This window comes from Melospiza georgiana, chromosome 6, assembly GCF_028018845.1.
Source record: "Melospiza georgiana isolate bMelGeo1 chromosome 6, bMelGeo1.pri, whole genome shotgun sequence".
NCBI classification, from domain to species: Eukaryota; Metazoa; Chordata; class Aves; order Passeriformes; family Passerellidae; genus Melospiza; species Melospiza georgiana.
Genome location: NC_080435.1, coordinates 42,009,871 through 42,024,377, shown reverse-complemented (window position 1 = coordinate 42,024,377; position 14,507 = coordinate 42,009,871).

Sequence of the window (14,507 nt, the reverse complement as noted above, 5' to 3'; positions counted from 1 at the left end):
ACCCATTTGTGCTTTTTGTGGTGATTCCTGCAGGTCTCAGTGCTGAACAAGTAAAGTAACTTCTGCTTCTTGGTGCTTAGTACGCTTGCTGTATGTGATGGGATATCCACAGTGAGAATGTTGTCAGCTCCAGGGCAGATACATGTAGCAGCCAGACTTGGAGGCACTTGCACTGATTTCATCCAGGACATTGATGCCCTCTGTCCTGAGAAGTGGACCTTTGGAGGAAGTTGGTGCTGCAGGCAGCATCTGTCAGTTCACTGGTCTCTGGAAAGGGTGGAAGTAACCTTCCAGTGGTGTGGTTATGATAAAACTGGTTATTATATGTTATCATTCTTGACTTCTAGCTGTTTATTTTATATTAAGATGTCTTGGTTTATTGAAAACAACACAAATATTTTTTAATTCATCAGTTTTAATAAATGGATGAGTTCTTTCTTTCTTTCTGTGGTCTTTCCTGAGTTGCTCTTCTTGGGAACCCATGCAGAGGAAAGGTCTGTTTCTCAGTTTTAGATCCTGTAACTGATTTGACTGAATAGCAAAGGGAAGGCCAAAATGTTAAATTTTATTGTATCAGTGGGAATCAAAGGGTGCAAAAGAAAAGATAGCTAAGGCTAACACTTAGTAATTGGTATAACTGTGACTAGTCTGGTATACAGAAAACTGCAAATGGAAATTTGCTGTATTTTTTCGCTTTTAGAAAAGCAAAGATTTAAAGAATGGAATGAGAGCAAGTATTGTTTTTAGATTTTAATATAAATCACTGAATGTGTCCACCTGCTCTCATGTTATCACTGATTTTGCCATATTCATATGTGAACAGTGTGAGCTACAATGTCTTGCATTGCAGTGACCTTAATTGTGTAAGGCATGAGACACATCCTCTCTGTGAGGTTCTGTAAGCACAGTGCTATGCAACCTGCAGCACATTTTCTAGATGTATTCTGAATTGGAGTGTTTTCCTGTTTATTTATATGAATAATACATCCCAGAGTCCATCTCCCCTGTCTCTAGCTGCTACATTCTCTCTGCCAAGAATGTAACCTTGTTCAGCCTTTTCACCAAATGGTGTCCTGGAAGCTTTGTAGGTCAAGCTAAGAAATGACTACATACCAGAATAAACTCTCACAGAAAGCTAGCAAAGAATAAACACATTCACAGTTGGTTTGCCCCTGATCTCATGTCTTTTGTTCTCAAAACACCTTCAATATCTTAGAATATAAAACTGTCACTATCAACTGTAGACTCAGCATAGTTATTATAATGAATGATAATTTCCCTTCTCACAAACTCTCACTATTTCACACTAGCAATTATCTCTCTCTTCTCCTGAACAGAGAGAGACCAGCTGCTTTTTCTCTTGGATGCTTTACCAATGCCTGTCAAAGTCAATGCAGAGTTCTTGTACTCAGAGGATTTTTGATCTTGCAGAGTTGTTTTTGTTTTTTTTTTTTCAGTTCTCATGTTTCATCTAATAAGAGCTACTATGTTGGTGAACAAACTCAGAATAATTTGCAGCTACAGCAATGTTAATGCTGTAAGGAATAAAAGTGACTCAGTTGCTTCTGTGATGAAGGGCAATTGCTCCCTCTGCTGTGCAATTCTCCTGCCAGAAGCTCTGCACTTGCAATAGTCATTCAACTTTGCTTTTCCTGTGACACAGTTGTGTTGCTGGGTGCTGGTACCTTGTGCATAGTAGAAACCCCTTCAGCCTGCTGGCCACACTGCCTTTGATGCTGCCTGGGATGTGTTTGCCTCTCTGGACTGCAAGTGAGTGTTGTCAGTTCATGTGCAGCCTCTCAGCCACAGCACCCTCAATTCCTTTTCTTTCTCAGCCATTCTCAATTCCTTCATCCCCCAGTCTGTGTTAATGCCGGGGGTTGCCTCAGCTCAGGTGTAGCACCTTGCACTTGGTTTCATGAGGTTCCCATGGACCTACTTGTTGAGTTTGTCCAGGTCCCTCTTGATGGCAGTCTGTCCCCCTGGCGTGTCACCTGTAGCACCCAACGTGGTTCTTGCACTCCAACTTGCTGAAGGTGCACTCAATGCCACTGTCTGTGTCACTGATGAAGATAAAAAACTGTGCTGATCCCAGTCATCTGGACACCACTTGTCACTGATCTCTGTCTGGACATTGAGCCATTGTCCACTTCAGCCAATTCCTCATCTGCCAAACAGTCCATCCATCAAACCCGTATCTCTCCAATTTAGAGAGAAGGGTGTTGTGAGGGACTGTGTCAAAGGCCTTACAAATGTCCCAATAACAACCACAGCTCTTCCCTTGTCCACTGATGTTGTCCCTTCATCACAGAAGGCCACTGGGGCTCACGTGTCTTCTTGTTGACAGATTTCCAGTTTCCACTGCAGGCTGGGGACTCCTCACAGCTGTATAGACACAGCATATTTATCATGATGTTCCACTTGGCTTATGATCATAATGGGATCTGGAATGGGAGAGGGTATTGGTGCTGTTTTTTGATTTGTTTTAAATACAGCAATGCTTGTCTTTGAAGTTAATGCCTTAAAAATCACAGTGTAACACAGCCTCACTGGAATATCTTCTTCCACAAGCCACAGCTGGTTACTTTGAAAGGTTTAGAGCAGGCTCCTCTCATACGCACAGGATGTAGGACAACCTTATTCTTATGCCTTTCCCTTGGTATCCATCTTTGGTCTCTGTTCAGGGTAGCACGGACAGCAAGATGAACTCTTCACGTGCCTCTATTCAGGCTGACTGTTCCAGAGTTGATTCTGCTCTGGGATTGCACATTCAGTGACTGTGAGGTAGTGTAGGAGACAAGTTATCAGGCTAGACTGGCCTTTGGTCTGACCCAGAACAGTTCTTGTATCTTCTATCTCTGTTCTCTCTGTTGGGTGAACTTTGCCAAATACCTTGTAGGTCAGCTGAAGGCTAGCCAAAGGTATAGCCAAAGAAGAGAAATGTTTCATTTCAAGACCCATCTCAATGAACATTTTCTTTGTAGTCACCAGACATTTTGCTTCTTTATTTTCATTGACATGGCCATAGCCTTTGCATCTGGCTTTTACAGGTATGAAAAGTTTGCCCAGAGGTAGGTTGTATCTGTGACAAATAAAGATCCACTCTATGTTTTTATTCACCTCCCCTGTTGTATTGCTGGGCTTTTTACATTCTATGGACTGAAAATTAAACAAATACTGAATTGAGTCCACTGATAATAAAAAATTATCTCACAAAGACAGGCACTGAGGATATCTGTATTTGAATAAGTGACTAGCAAGAAGGCCTGTGATATCAGGCCAAGGAGACACTTAACTTATAGGTGGCTTGAGTTTTCTGCATTTTTGCTTAGTATAGTGCTGTGTTTGCTGGAAATGTAAAAAATGAAGAAAAATTTAAAGATCGGGTAGGGAAAACTATGTTGTTTTCTTTTAGATTTAAAGGGGTAAAATAATGTTAAAGTAGCTGAAGAGATATTTCTACCCAATTTGCAAACTACAGTCTGATATAAAAATTCCTTTATTATTGTATCTACTTATTCTGTTTCTGAATAACCTTCAAGAGTGCAGTGAGTTCAGAACTGACATAAACTTAGCTAGATGTCAATGTTATTTGGATGTTTCATATTCTGACACTCTAGGAGTACAAGGTTGTGATGGCTTAAAAAGTTGAATCTGAACAGTGCTGAATGGTTATATACATGTAAAAATATATGGGGAGGCATCACCCAAAGCACACAAATGCATGGAATCCACAGCCATTGATCAAAGTTATGTTGAAATAGTGTGTTTGAGTGTTTGCCCACCATCACACTTAACTTTTCTTATGTTTAAATGAAACTTCCTGTGTTTCACTGTGCGCTTATTGCCTCCTGTCCTGTGCACTGGGTGCCACTGAGAAGAATCTGGTTCTGTCTTCTTTCCTCTTTCTGAATAGGCATTTTTGCAAATTTTTAAAATTCTCCTTGCATCTTCTTTTCTCCAGATTAAACAAGTTCACCTCTCCCAATCTCTCCTCGTATGATAGGGGTTTCAGACCCTAAATCATCTTTGTGGCACTCATGCTGGGCTTGCTACACTATATTAATGTCTCTTGTTCTGGGAAGCTCAGTCCTGGACACAGCACTCCAGGTAGGATCTCAGCAGTGCTAAGCAGAATGGAAGGAACACCTTCCTCAATCTGCTGGCAATGCTTATCCAGCCCTGGAGGCTATTTGCCTTCTTTGCCACAAGGGCACATTGCTGGCTCATGTTCAGTATCTCTAGATCCCTTTCTTCAGAGCATCTTTCCAGCTAGTCAGCCCCATCTTGCACTGGTGTGTGGGGTTATGTCACCCTTGATACAGGATTTGGCATTTTGCTCTGCTAATTTTCATGACCTATTGACCAGGGTTCTTCTGATGGCAGCACTTATCTCTGGTGTGTCAACCACTCCTCCCAGTTTTGTACCATCTGCAAAATTGCAGAGGGTGCACACCCTGTCCCATTAGCCAGGCCATTAATGAAGATGTAAAATACTACTGGCCTCAGTATCAACCCCTGATGTACACTAGTAGTGACTGGCCTCCAGCCATTGATCACAACCCTTTGAACCCCTTGACAGTTCAGGTTTTCACTCCACCTTACACCCCGTTTATCCAGCCCATGCTTCATCACCTTCTGAGGAATTTCACAGAGTTAGCTAACAATTGCCAAGTATGAATAGGAAATTGAATCTGCTCTTCGAAGATATATAACATTTTTATTGTCTAGACAGCAGCAAAGTGCTTCTGCTGAATTTATTTGATTTTCAAGTAACAGAGAAATTCACAACTCCTGCTTTGCTATTTTTTCATGGCTGCGTGCAGTGTCAGGTTAATTTTGTTGCAAAGAGTGAATTTATCGCTATTCACTGCATAGATGATTCAGGGAAAGTGTGAATTCAGTTATATAAATGATTTAGTTATATGTATTGCATGTAGAAAGCTGTGTGAACAATATTAATCAAATAAACTGTGTGAGGATTTCCCTCAACTTTAAAAATAGTTTTATTTTCAACAATTGTCCTTTTGTCAGGTCAGATCATGAGTGAGCTGGTGTGAATGAACTCATATTACTGTATCACATGGAGGGCAGAGAGTTTTGCATGAGCTCTCTGTACAGAATAATAGCAGAAAGAGAATTAGTGCCCTTTCTGAGAGCACTTGTTTGATATCCTAATCTCTTGTGTGGGGGGAATCAAGAGTTTTTTCTAGGACCCATCCAACTGAGCCACAGCTAGATCTCAAGAAACCAGCTCCTCCAAACTGTGTGAGGTCTCCACACACTTTGGTACTTTCCAAGTGAATTTTTCACTGTCACGAAGATTGCTGCTTGCTATTTTAAAGTGTTACTTCTGATTCTCAAACTTGGGAGTGAGAATCTGTTCCTGTTTAGGTGTTGGATGATATGATTGAAACACTTTTGTCCCCAAATGGAAAAGAAAGGTCAAAACCTTTCAAAGTACTTCTTGCAGGAGGCTGATGCAATGCAGTTGGCTCTGAGATAAGCCTTATGCTAAGAGATTCTGATTTTGGAAAAGGACTGTGCTTGAATATTTCAACCCTGGACAGTCTTTGTGTTTAAGACCAATGTGATTTCAGGCATTAGTTGCTGTCAGATACAGTGAGAACTTAGTGGACCTGATCTGTGAAAACCTGCAGTGAGCAGCTGCATTGTGAGCTCTGCCAACAGGCTGAGGTGCACAGGCAGGAGGAATCCAGAAGCAGTGCTGCTGTTCCAGCTGCCACCAGGTGCTGCTCTGCAGGCAGCCTTTCTTGCTCTCTTCCTGCCACCCAGGCTGGGTAGAGGAGCCAGCAATTAGAGACTGGTGCTTGCAGTACTCAAGGCTGGGCTTGGGCTTAGAGCAGGCTCCACATGTCTTGTGAGTCAGTACAATTGCTCCCAGGGATAATTCTGTGTTTCTCCCCAAGCAGAACTCAGCCTGGCAACTCTTCAGTAGGCTCTGACCTGACCACCTCTAGCATCCACTGCTTTAAGCACCTCTACCCAGTTTCCCTTTTACCACCCATCTCAGCTTTCTCTATGGATATGTAGGGCCTGCCTATGTACACAATGCTTGTTACTAATGGAGAAGACAATGAAAAAGTTATTGGAAGTGCTTGAGTGGATGCTGATCTACTCTTGTGATTGCCTCACCCCTCCATAAAGGCAGGCAAATACTGAGAGTAGCTCTGGATTACTAATATAAAAACTGAACCCTACTTGCCTCTTCAGTGTACTTTTGTTGGCTTTGAAACCACTTTCTAGTGGAAGATTCTCTGCCCATGGCAAGGAGGGTGGACTAGATGACTTTAAGTTCCCTTCCAACCCAAACCATTCTATGATTCCTGAAACTGTGTGGTTGTCAATTGGTTGACTGAAAGATCTCATTAGAAATAGTGAATTTAATGTGGAATGGTCCCACAAAGCAAAAATGGAGCTTCCTGGCAAGAAATTTATTCCAAAACTGCATTATTTTTGGCTGGAGAATGGAAGCAACATTATGTGTTATAAAACCCAGGTAAGGAAGTCATTTTACATAGGTTCCAGATCAAGACTATTCATATGGATTATTCAGTGGGTTGTTTTATTTGAATATAATTGTGTAACAAAGGACAGGGGTGAGCTATCAAATGTTTGGAGACAGTTCACTAAGGTGGAATTTATCTTCATGTCTGCTTGATTTTAGTTATTTTCTCTTCTGTAAAAAAAATTTAGTGTAGTCTTGTAAATAAGGGTGATGGGACGCCTATTAATTGACTTCTGCATGTTTTTATTCCTTTATGAACTACATTATAAACCTATTTTATTTTCTAAACTATTTTCATTAGAGTTGTGACTGTTTTCATTACGGGAAACAGTGGATTAAGAGAAAATGGTGAGATTATAATGACAGGTCTGAAGCCAAAGAGGGAATTGTTCATTGAAACTACTGGTACTGAAGGTTTCTATTACTTCTAACCACTTGTGACCAGGAATTGTTTGTGAGAAGTTACAGAGAGGGCAATACTGAAGAAAATAAGGGAATTTGGGAAGATTAATAGATTTGTTGTCAAAGAAGAGCTGAGAAATATGCAGCCTCAACTTTGTAGTCCTCCATACTAAAGAAAAAAGAAAAGTATTTTTCCAGAAAAAATCATTAGCAGATGTATCCTGATTCTGCCATCAATATCAAACAATTTTTCTTTGTGTATCAATTTCTGCTTTGCAAAATGAGGATAAAGGTATTGAGCAGTGGTTTGAGATCTGTACCAGTAAGTGCAGGCTAACACAGCACTACTGTCCTTTGGTGCTGGATGCTCACCATGGTGCAGGACTAACAAGCTGCTGGCTAAATGGTTGTAGGACATAGGAGCATATGACACAAACACTGACATTTCTGATTTTGCATAAATTTATGTGATTTTTTCTGTTTCCTTTTATATTTCTTTCCCATGGGAGAAAATCAGGCAATTATTTTTTCCAGTGCTGCTACAATAAGCTACAAAGCTGATTCTGATGAAAAAATAGACTATGATCTCTTGAGGATTGATCAAAGCAGATGATTTTGAACTTGGTTTTAATCTATTTTTTAAACAATATGCTAAATAAAAAACCACTTGAGTAACTTCACATTTGTTTTACCTTTATAGTTCTTAGTGTTTTTTTTTAAGAAAAATTATATTCACTGTAAACAAGTGAATTTGTAGCTTTTACTCTGACTTTCAGAGGCCTGTTGACATCACTTCAGGAACCACTGCACATAGAAGTACAGTTCACATGGTACCACCTAAGAGCTCTGCTGTTTCCCAGAAGTGTCAGGTGTCCTGTGTGAATGTTGGAAAGGCCTCTTCTGTGTGGGTGTGAATGGATTCCATCGGTGTTTATGTATGGGGGGTAGAGAGGGACACCCGAAGAGAGTGAGTCAGAGAGGGCAAAAGAGCTGCTAAGAGTCATGTCTGAAAGTCTCTCAAAACCTGATTAGCTCTAGAGTCAGTAATGCTGTTGCATCCATAAGCATGGATATATTAGCATGTGAGGCAGACAAATGTGTCGAAGGCCACCAGGCCTCCAGCAAACATCAGGATCAACAGTGGGTTGCCAAAGTCACATGGTGACTGAGGCAGTGGTGGCTGTTCTCTGCAGAAAGCAACTTCAGGTTCCATACCAGCTGAAATACTGTCTGAACCCCTGCCAGCCCTTGTTGTATCGGTACAATTTTCTGTTTCTGATGGAATGGCTGATGTTGGCCTCCCAGCTGTTACTCCAGTCTGGGAACTACCAGTTAATATTTTGTTGTGAGCTTTCTGAAGGGAATATATTGCATGTAGTTATCTGTTATTGAAATTAACTCAAGCTCAATTTTATTATTAACAACAGCTTTATTGATAAAAAAGTGTCCTTGTAAATATGGGTTGTGATGTTTGTCTTGCTTCAATTTGATATTTTCAACATATGCAGTGAGTAATCGAGGCACACAGATACATTTGCCTAAATTCCTTCATGATTTCTGGCAGGTAATGGGATCAGAACAGGCGTGGAGGATCACTCAGGGTACTTCAGCTGACACATAGCGGGTCTGTATGTCGTGGATGGGGCCTTCCTGTAATTCTGTTCACATTTGTAAAATTAATTATACAGACTTATATAGACTGGTCAGGTTATTTTTCTGGGTGCCACATTTCTTAGGTACTAAGATGTGGGTGGGTTGGTGGGGGTTTTTCTGTGTTGTTTTTTGTTTTTGTTTTTGTTTTTTGTGGTTGTTTTAATTTGTCAAGCTGGATTTTGGATAAAAACTGCAATTTATTGAAAGCTGGCAATAAAGCATTAAAATTTTATTAAAGTGTGTGGAATATGTTAGGCACATCCATTAACTTTAAAATTATTTATTTTTAAATTTTAATTTATTTATTTGATTTTTCAATTTAATTTTTCTTTAATTAAATTTTATTTATAGGCATTTTATTAGTATTTGGACATTTCCTTATTGGATAACTAAATCCTGAAGAGCAGAATTAACAGTGACATGGTGGAGGACAGAAAATTTTATATGAAAGAAGGACGGACATCAACAGATGAAAATAGTGTTGGAATATATAGGGGAATATACTGGAAGGGCTAGGACTTAATTTGCCATGTTTTTTGGTAGTGGTAGATGCCACTCTCTTCTCTCTGGCTCTTAGACTGGAAACAGGAATATTAGTTTCTTTCTTTTTCAATTCCCAGGTGAATTTCAACTGTCATTGAGTTAATTCATCTGATGAAAATTCTTTTTTCACTTTCCAGCTACCAATAGCAAAACTATTTAGGGCATAATTTTTTTGCACAATGAGAGCTGGAAGTACTGGAACAATAAAAACACAAGGTTGTGTTCTGTGGTGAAGACTGGAAATATGCTTGTCACGAATAACTATAGTTTATAGAAATGAAAGACTGTTATGTAAATTCATATTTGTCAGAGCTGCAAAATGGAGACTAAGCACCAGCTCTGCTGCCAGTTCATACAGACCTTTGATTATGAAAGGCTGAGTTCTGTAGAGCACACCAGTGCACAAGAGACAGGCTGGTTGGAGAAAAAAACTCAAGACTTTTATTCCCTGCAAAGGCAGTTCATTCAAAAAGGTGTTCAGACTGCTGGGAATATCTATTTCACCCTAGGCATGCTTTACTGTGTGCTTCACAATAGGGCATAGTTTTAGCAGTCCTCTGAAAATTTTAAATCTGCATGAAACATGACACAAGCTTGCAATGATGGTAGGATGGCTTTCAGGAGATCAAAGAGCAGCTTTTAATATTCAAATGATGTGACTGTGTATCCAATAAAAAAAAAATCTCATAAAATCATTAACCTTAAATTTTAATGGAAAAAGCAAAAACCTGTTAGTTCTCCAGACCCTTACAGTGAAATTTCAATTGACTTTGAGGCAAGGATTTTGCTCAGTAATAAAACTGTTAACTGATTCAGTTGCTACAGTAATTACTTGTTTATGTTTTGCTGAAAGGTGATCTAGCAAAGCGGAACATGTCTCTCTGCAATTCTCAGAATGATGCCTATGAAGAGCCATGTATGAGTAAATTTAAAATTTGAAAGAAAAAATACACTATTTTATTAGCTAAAGATTTAATTTTCCTTTTGCTATTACAGCATTAATTTAAGCACCTTACAACTACTGAAAATATTCATGATTTGCAAAGCTGTGTAAGACAGAAAAAGAGCTAATTTTTCTATTAGCTGTGTCTCACTTATTCACTTCACCGTCATGTGAATTAATCCAACATTAGGCACCAAAGTATCAAATGTAACATTAACTACTGGGGGATGTTATTTGCCTCATATTGCTCACCTACTGTAATCTTAAATGAAAAAGCCTAATAGAATCCAGCTCATGAGACAGCCCTTCACTGACAAAAAGTCAGTGTTAATTCAGGATCTTCCCCTTGATTGAACAAGTCACTGTAGGAAACTGAGTGGAAATAAAATTTGCTGTGGACCTCATAGTGAGGAAATGCTTCCCTGGATGAATAATTCCAGTGTTCATGAGCTCAAAGATGTGTGTAGCAGATGTGTGAGGAGAGAAACAAGGTGTCTAAGTACACAAGGTTCACCTCATAAAGGGAGTTCTCACACAACGATGGGTTGTGTTATCTTCTGTGATGGCTTCAGCTGATCCTTCTCCTGGTCCTTCCTTGAATTCACTTCCTCCTTGAATAAAAATTATCAAGTGCATTCATAGTAAAGAAAAGGGGTAAAATGTTCTAAATTGATTTTATTAGCTAATTTAAAGTCTTCATAACCTATTTGAGAGGTAAAGGTCTAAAATATTGTACTCATAAGAAGAGCTTTTCCAACATTCATAACTGAATTCAAGTTCTTCATCTTCCAGGATAAAACTTTGAGTGTGTTATTACAAGAAATACAGAATGAGCACAAGAAGAAAATTGTTGACGCCAAAATCACAGATATGCTCACTCACCTTTGTTCCAGACCAAGCATTATCCCCAGAGAAATAATTTCTCTCCTGTCTTCTTTTACAAATTAAATCCATACACAAAGCATTCTTTGTTGATGCTCTTACTCTATTAACTTCTCATTTGTAAGTTTGTGGTCCCCAAGACAGATCAGAATATTGGTGTTGCGTGTTTCCTTGTGACTCAAAAGACCTTCGGCTCTGTGGGGTTTAACCTGTTTTACCTAAGGGAGGCATGGCTGCAATCGTGTACCAGGTTTTTCCTGTATTTTTCCCACATGATTGTGTTTTGACACTACAGACAGAGCTCCATGATGAGCTATGGAGGATGGGAATTTGGTGACTAATGACTTTTAATTCCTTCTGCTGTTGTGTGGGTCTGAAAAAGAGAACATCTTAACAGAGCATGTTGTTCAGTAGCAAGGTAAGGTTTGGATAGGGTGATAGGGTCCTTTCAAGTCTTGTGGTACCTGTCTATCTGAGTTAAATGACACCTAACCTTGGTCAGGCCTGGAAGGACACTTTTTGTTCAAAAAAAGAAAAAAATGTACACGGTGATAAGACCATTTCCTTTCTCACAGTGTCTCCTTTAATGTCAGGCCTGAAATATGAAGTCATTAGGGGATATTAAAACAGTGCTGACAAACTAATTAACAAAAGACATTACGCCGGATGGGCTCAATTTATCCTTTTTAATGGTTCTTATAAATGGGTGCCGCCAATTAAAATTAATAAAGATTTACCAGCGATTGCCCAGCATACACTGTTAAAGAGCTTCACTGAAGGTCGCCTTAAAGTCAGCCTTGTCAAAGCTGCAAGTTCAGCTCCCAACACCAAGCCATGCTGAGCTACTCTCAGTTACATTTTCCCAGGCAGTTTCTCTCTCTTTGTGTTTGGCTGAAGTTTATACACTTCTGTCTCTGCCTGTCTAAAATCTCATCCATCTGCCTGTTGACTCTATTAAAAAATATCCCCCCATGCACTATTAGATTTGTCACAGTTTCACAAAGGAGAATCTCAACAGTCAGTATAATGAGAACTTTGTTCTTTCCAAATCTGTCTGTTATGATGAAATCCTTGACTAACAGCTTTCATTTTAAACCACTCTTTATTTTCTTGCTGTCAAATTAAGGTACAACAGTGTCCTTGCTTAGGGGAAGAGTATGGATGATTGAGAATGCCCTGTGTGGCTATAGCTTTGTGCAGTCTAGACCAGACTGAATTCTGCCAGGCCATGCTCTAATGGCTTCCAGCATTTCTCCATGTGTTGGTGATAAGATATTAAAAATATGAATTATGAATGCATCAAGGGAGAAGGCTGCTGTTACCCCAGTGACTAAAACTTGGTGACAAATAATAATTTCTTTGCAATCTGTCCACCAAAGGAAAACAACTAGGAGACTAGCCATGGTGCCACGAGCTCACCTCTGAGGTTCTGCCGTCCATTTCCATTTTGTAAGGCAGTGGGGCAGGCAAACTTGCTGAATGCCACCCTTTTTCACCCTTGACAGAAATGCTGTCAGAAAGACTGCTGTAAGTGGATAGATGGAGATGCAGCTGTGGCTTGTTCTGGGCTCTGTTGGCAGGTCTGTGGTGATCTCTGTGTCATGGGAATGTATCAGCTGTAATGGGTGGGATACAGACTGTGGGAGAAGGTGGAATTTCTGCCTAAGAACTGAATTCTCTGGCATGATCTATTGGTGTTGCTGCTATTAAGGATTCCCCAGAAGGCAGCACTAAGGGCCAGCTGCTGTTGTCTTTTCACACATATTTAGGTCTAGACTATCAGTGTGAGATGGCAAGACATGCTGATGCTTTTGTAGAATAGCAAACAGTTCCAGATGCATTGCTTTTCAGTTCCTGGGAAGCAACTGCTGTATGATGGAAGGAGGACCCCAGAAATGGTATCCTGTGTTTTGTTCTTTGTAAAAACATTGATGAAGTGCAGTAAATTAACAGTTAAAAACAGAGAAAAAGGAAAGAGATCCATGGGAGCAATGCTAAACATAGTGTTACATGAGCTAGAGAAACAGCTCAACTGATTTTGTGGGACACCACCACAGATTGCCACAGCCAGGGCAAAGTGATCCTGCTGGGTAAGTTGATGAAGGTTCAGGGAAGTGAAAAGGATTAAATCTCTGAGCACTTCAAGAGAGCTGAAGCTTCATGTTGGTATATAACTGTAACTGTCTCACTGGAGCTGGTTCCTTACTTTTTTTACTTTTGACACCTCATTCCCCCATTTTGAGTATGCTAAGCACATGCAAGAAATCTATATATTATATTGCAGGAGTGAACATGTCCTCCTTGTGAAGCTTAAAGGACATGATAACAGAGAAAAGATCTGCAGATTTTCTGAGCAGGACAAGAGGGAGGGTGTACGAAGGAGAAATAAAACCTAAAGAAGAACTGGAAAGAAAGTTAAACTGAATTATTGTTACTGAGTAGTCTTTCAAATTGCTCTTAACCCTTGTCTGATATTTTAGTAACTCGTCTAGATGAACACTTATAAATCCTTTTCTCACTAACAAGCAGTATTCTTTGGCAGAAAGGTACATGATTTTTTCCAATTAGGAGTATGACACATGGCGACTAAGGGTCAAACTTTGGATTTTGGAAGCAAATTCTCTGCTCTATTGAAACAAATCAACTGCAAAATTATAGGATTAGAAATGTGAGTTCATCCAAGGTTTTTCAGAAATGACTTGTGGGTTCAACCTGTCTCAATTTCTGTATTTATTTATCTTCTATTTGCTGTGTGAAAAGACATCAGACTCAGTTCTGGAGCACAGACAGGGTACAGTGGTACAGCAGTGGATGAATACTAAAGCCATTTATTCTAAGTGGAGAAGGGCTAAATCTGTTACAAAGCTTCCTGTAGAGTGTCTACGGCTAAATCTGATGATTTCAAACCACATCTCATTACAGAGCTCTCAGAATTCCTCATGAGTTGACTGAATCCCTAAAAGCCCCAGTAGATGCAACAGCTATGGGACCAGTTGCCCAACACAATTTCTCTGTTGGTTTGTCTAGTGAGTCCATATTTCAGTTGATGACAAGAAGGTATTTGCATACCACTTCAACATTGATTTTAGTAGTGTGCAAAGTCTGTACTTTTCCTATTCCACTTGTGTAAAATCTCCTTTTCTGTAGTGTTCACATATCCTTGAAACAAGAATTTTGTTGAATACAGTTACTACCTTGTGTCCTGTTACACTTAGTGTGACAGGACTATAAATTGTTTACTGTCTCATGGTAAAATTTTGGCACAGATATTTATGGCAGAGCTCCAAATTTTTGTAAAACTCCTTAAATGTCTTTTCCTGTGCTATATTAAAATAAGCATCGTGCTTTAAGCTTCTGATGCCTAATAATGGTGCTTAGAACAAAGATTGTCTTCAGATAATTAATATTTCCTCTTAATTTACTTTCTTCTATTTCTGATGCATATGTAAGCGAGAGCTTTGTAGTGTCCCTGTAAGCTGTTCCATGTTTGCTATTCACTTTTCATGTTAATCTGGAGAAGGGAATATGAAGAAAGACAGTCTTTAGCATCTACTA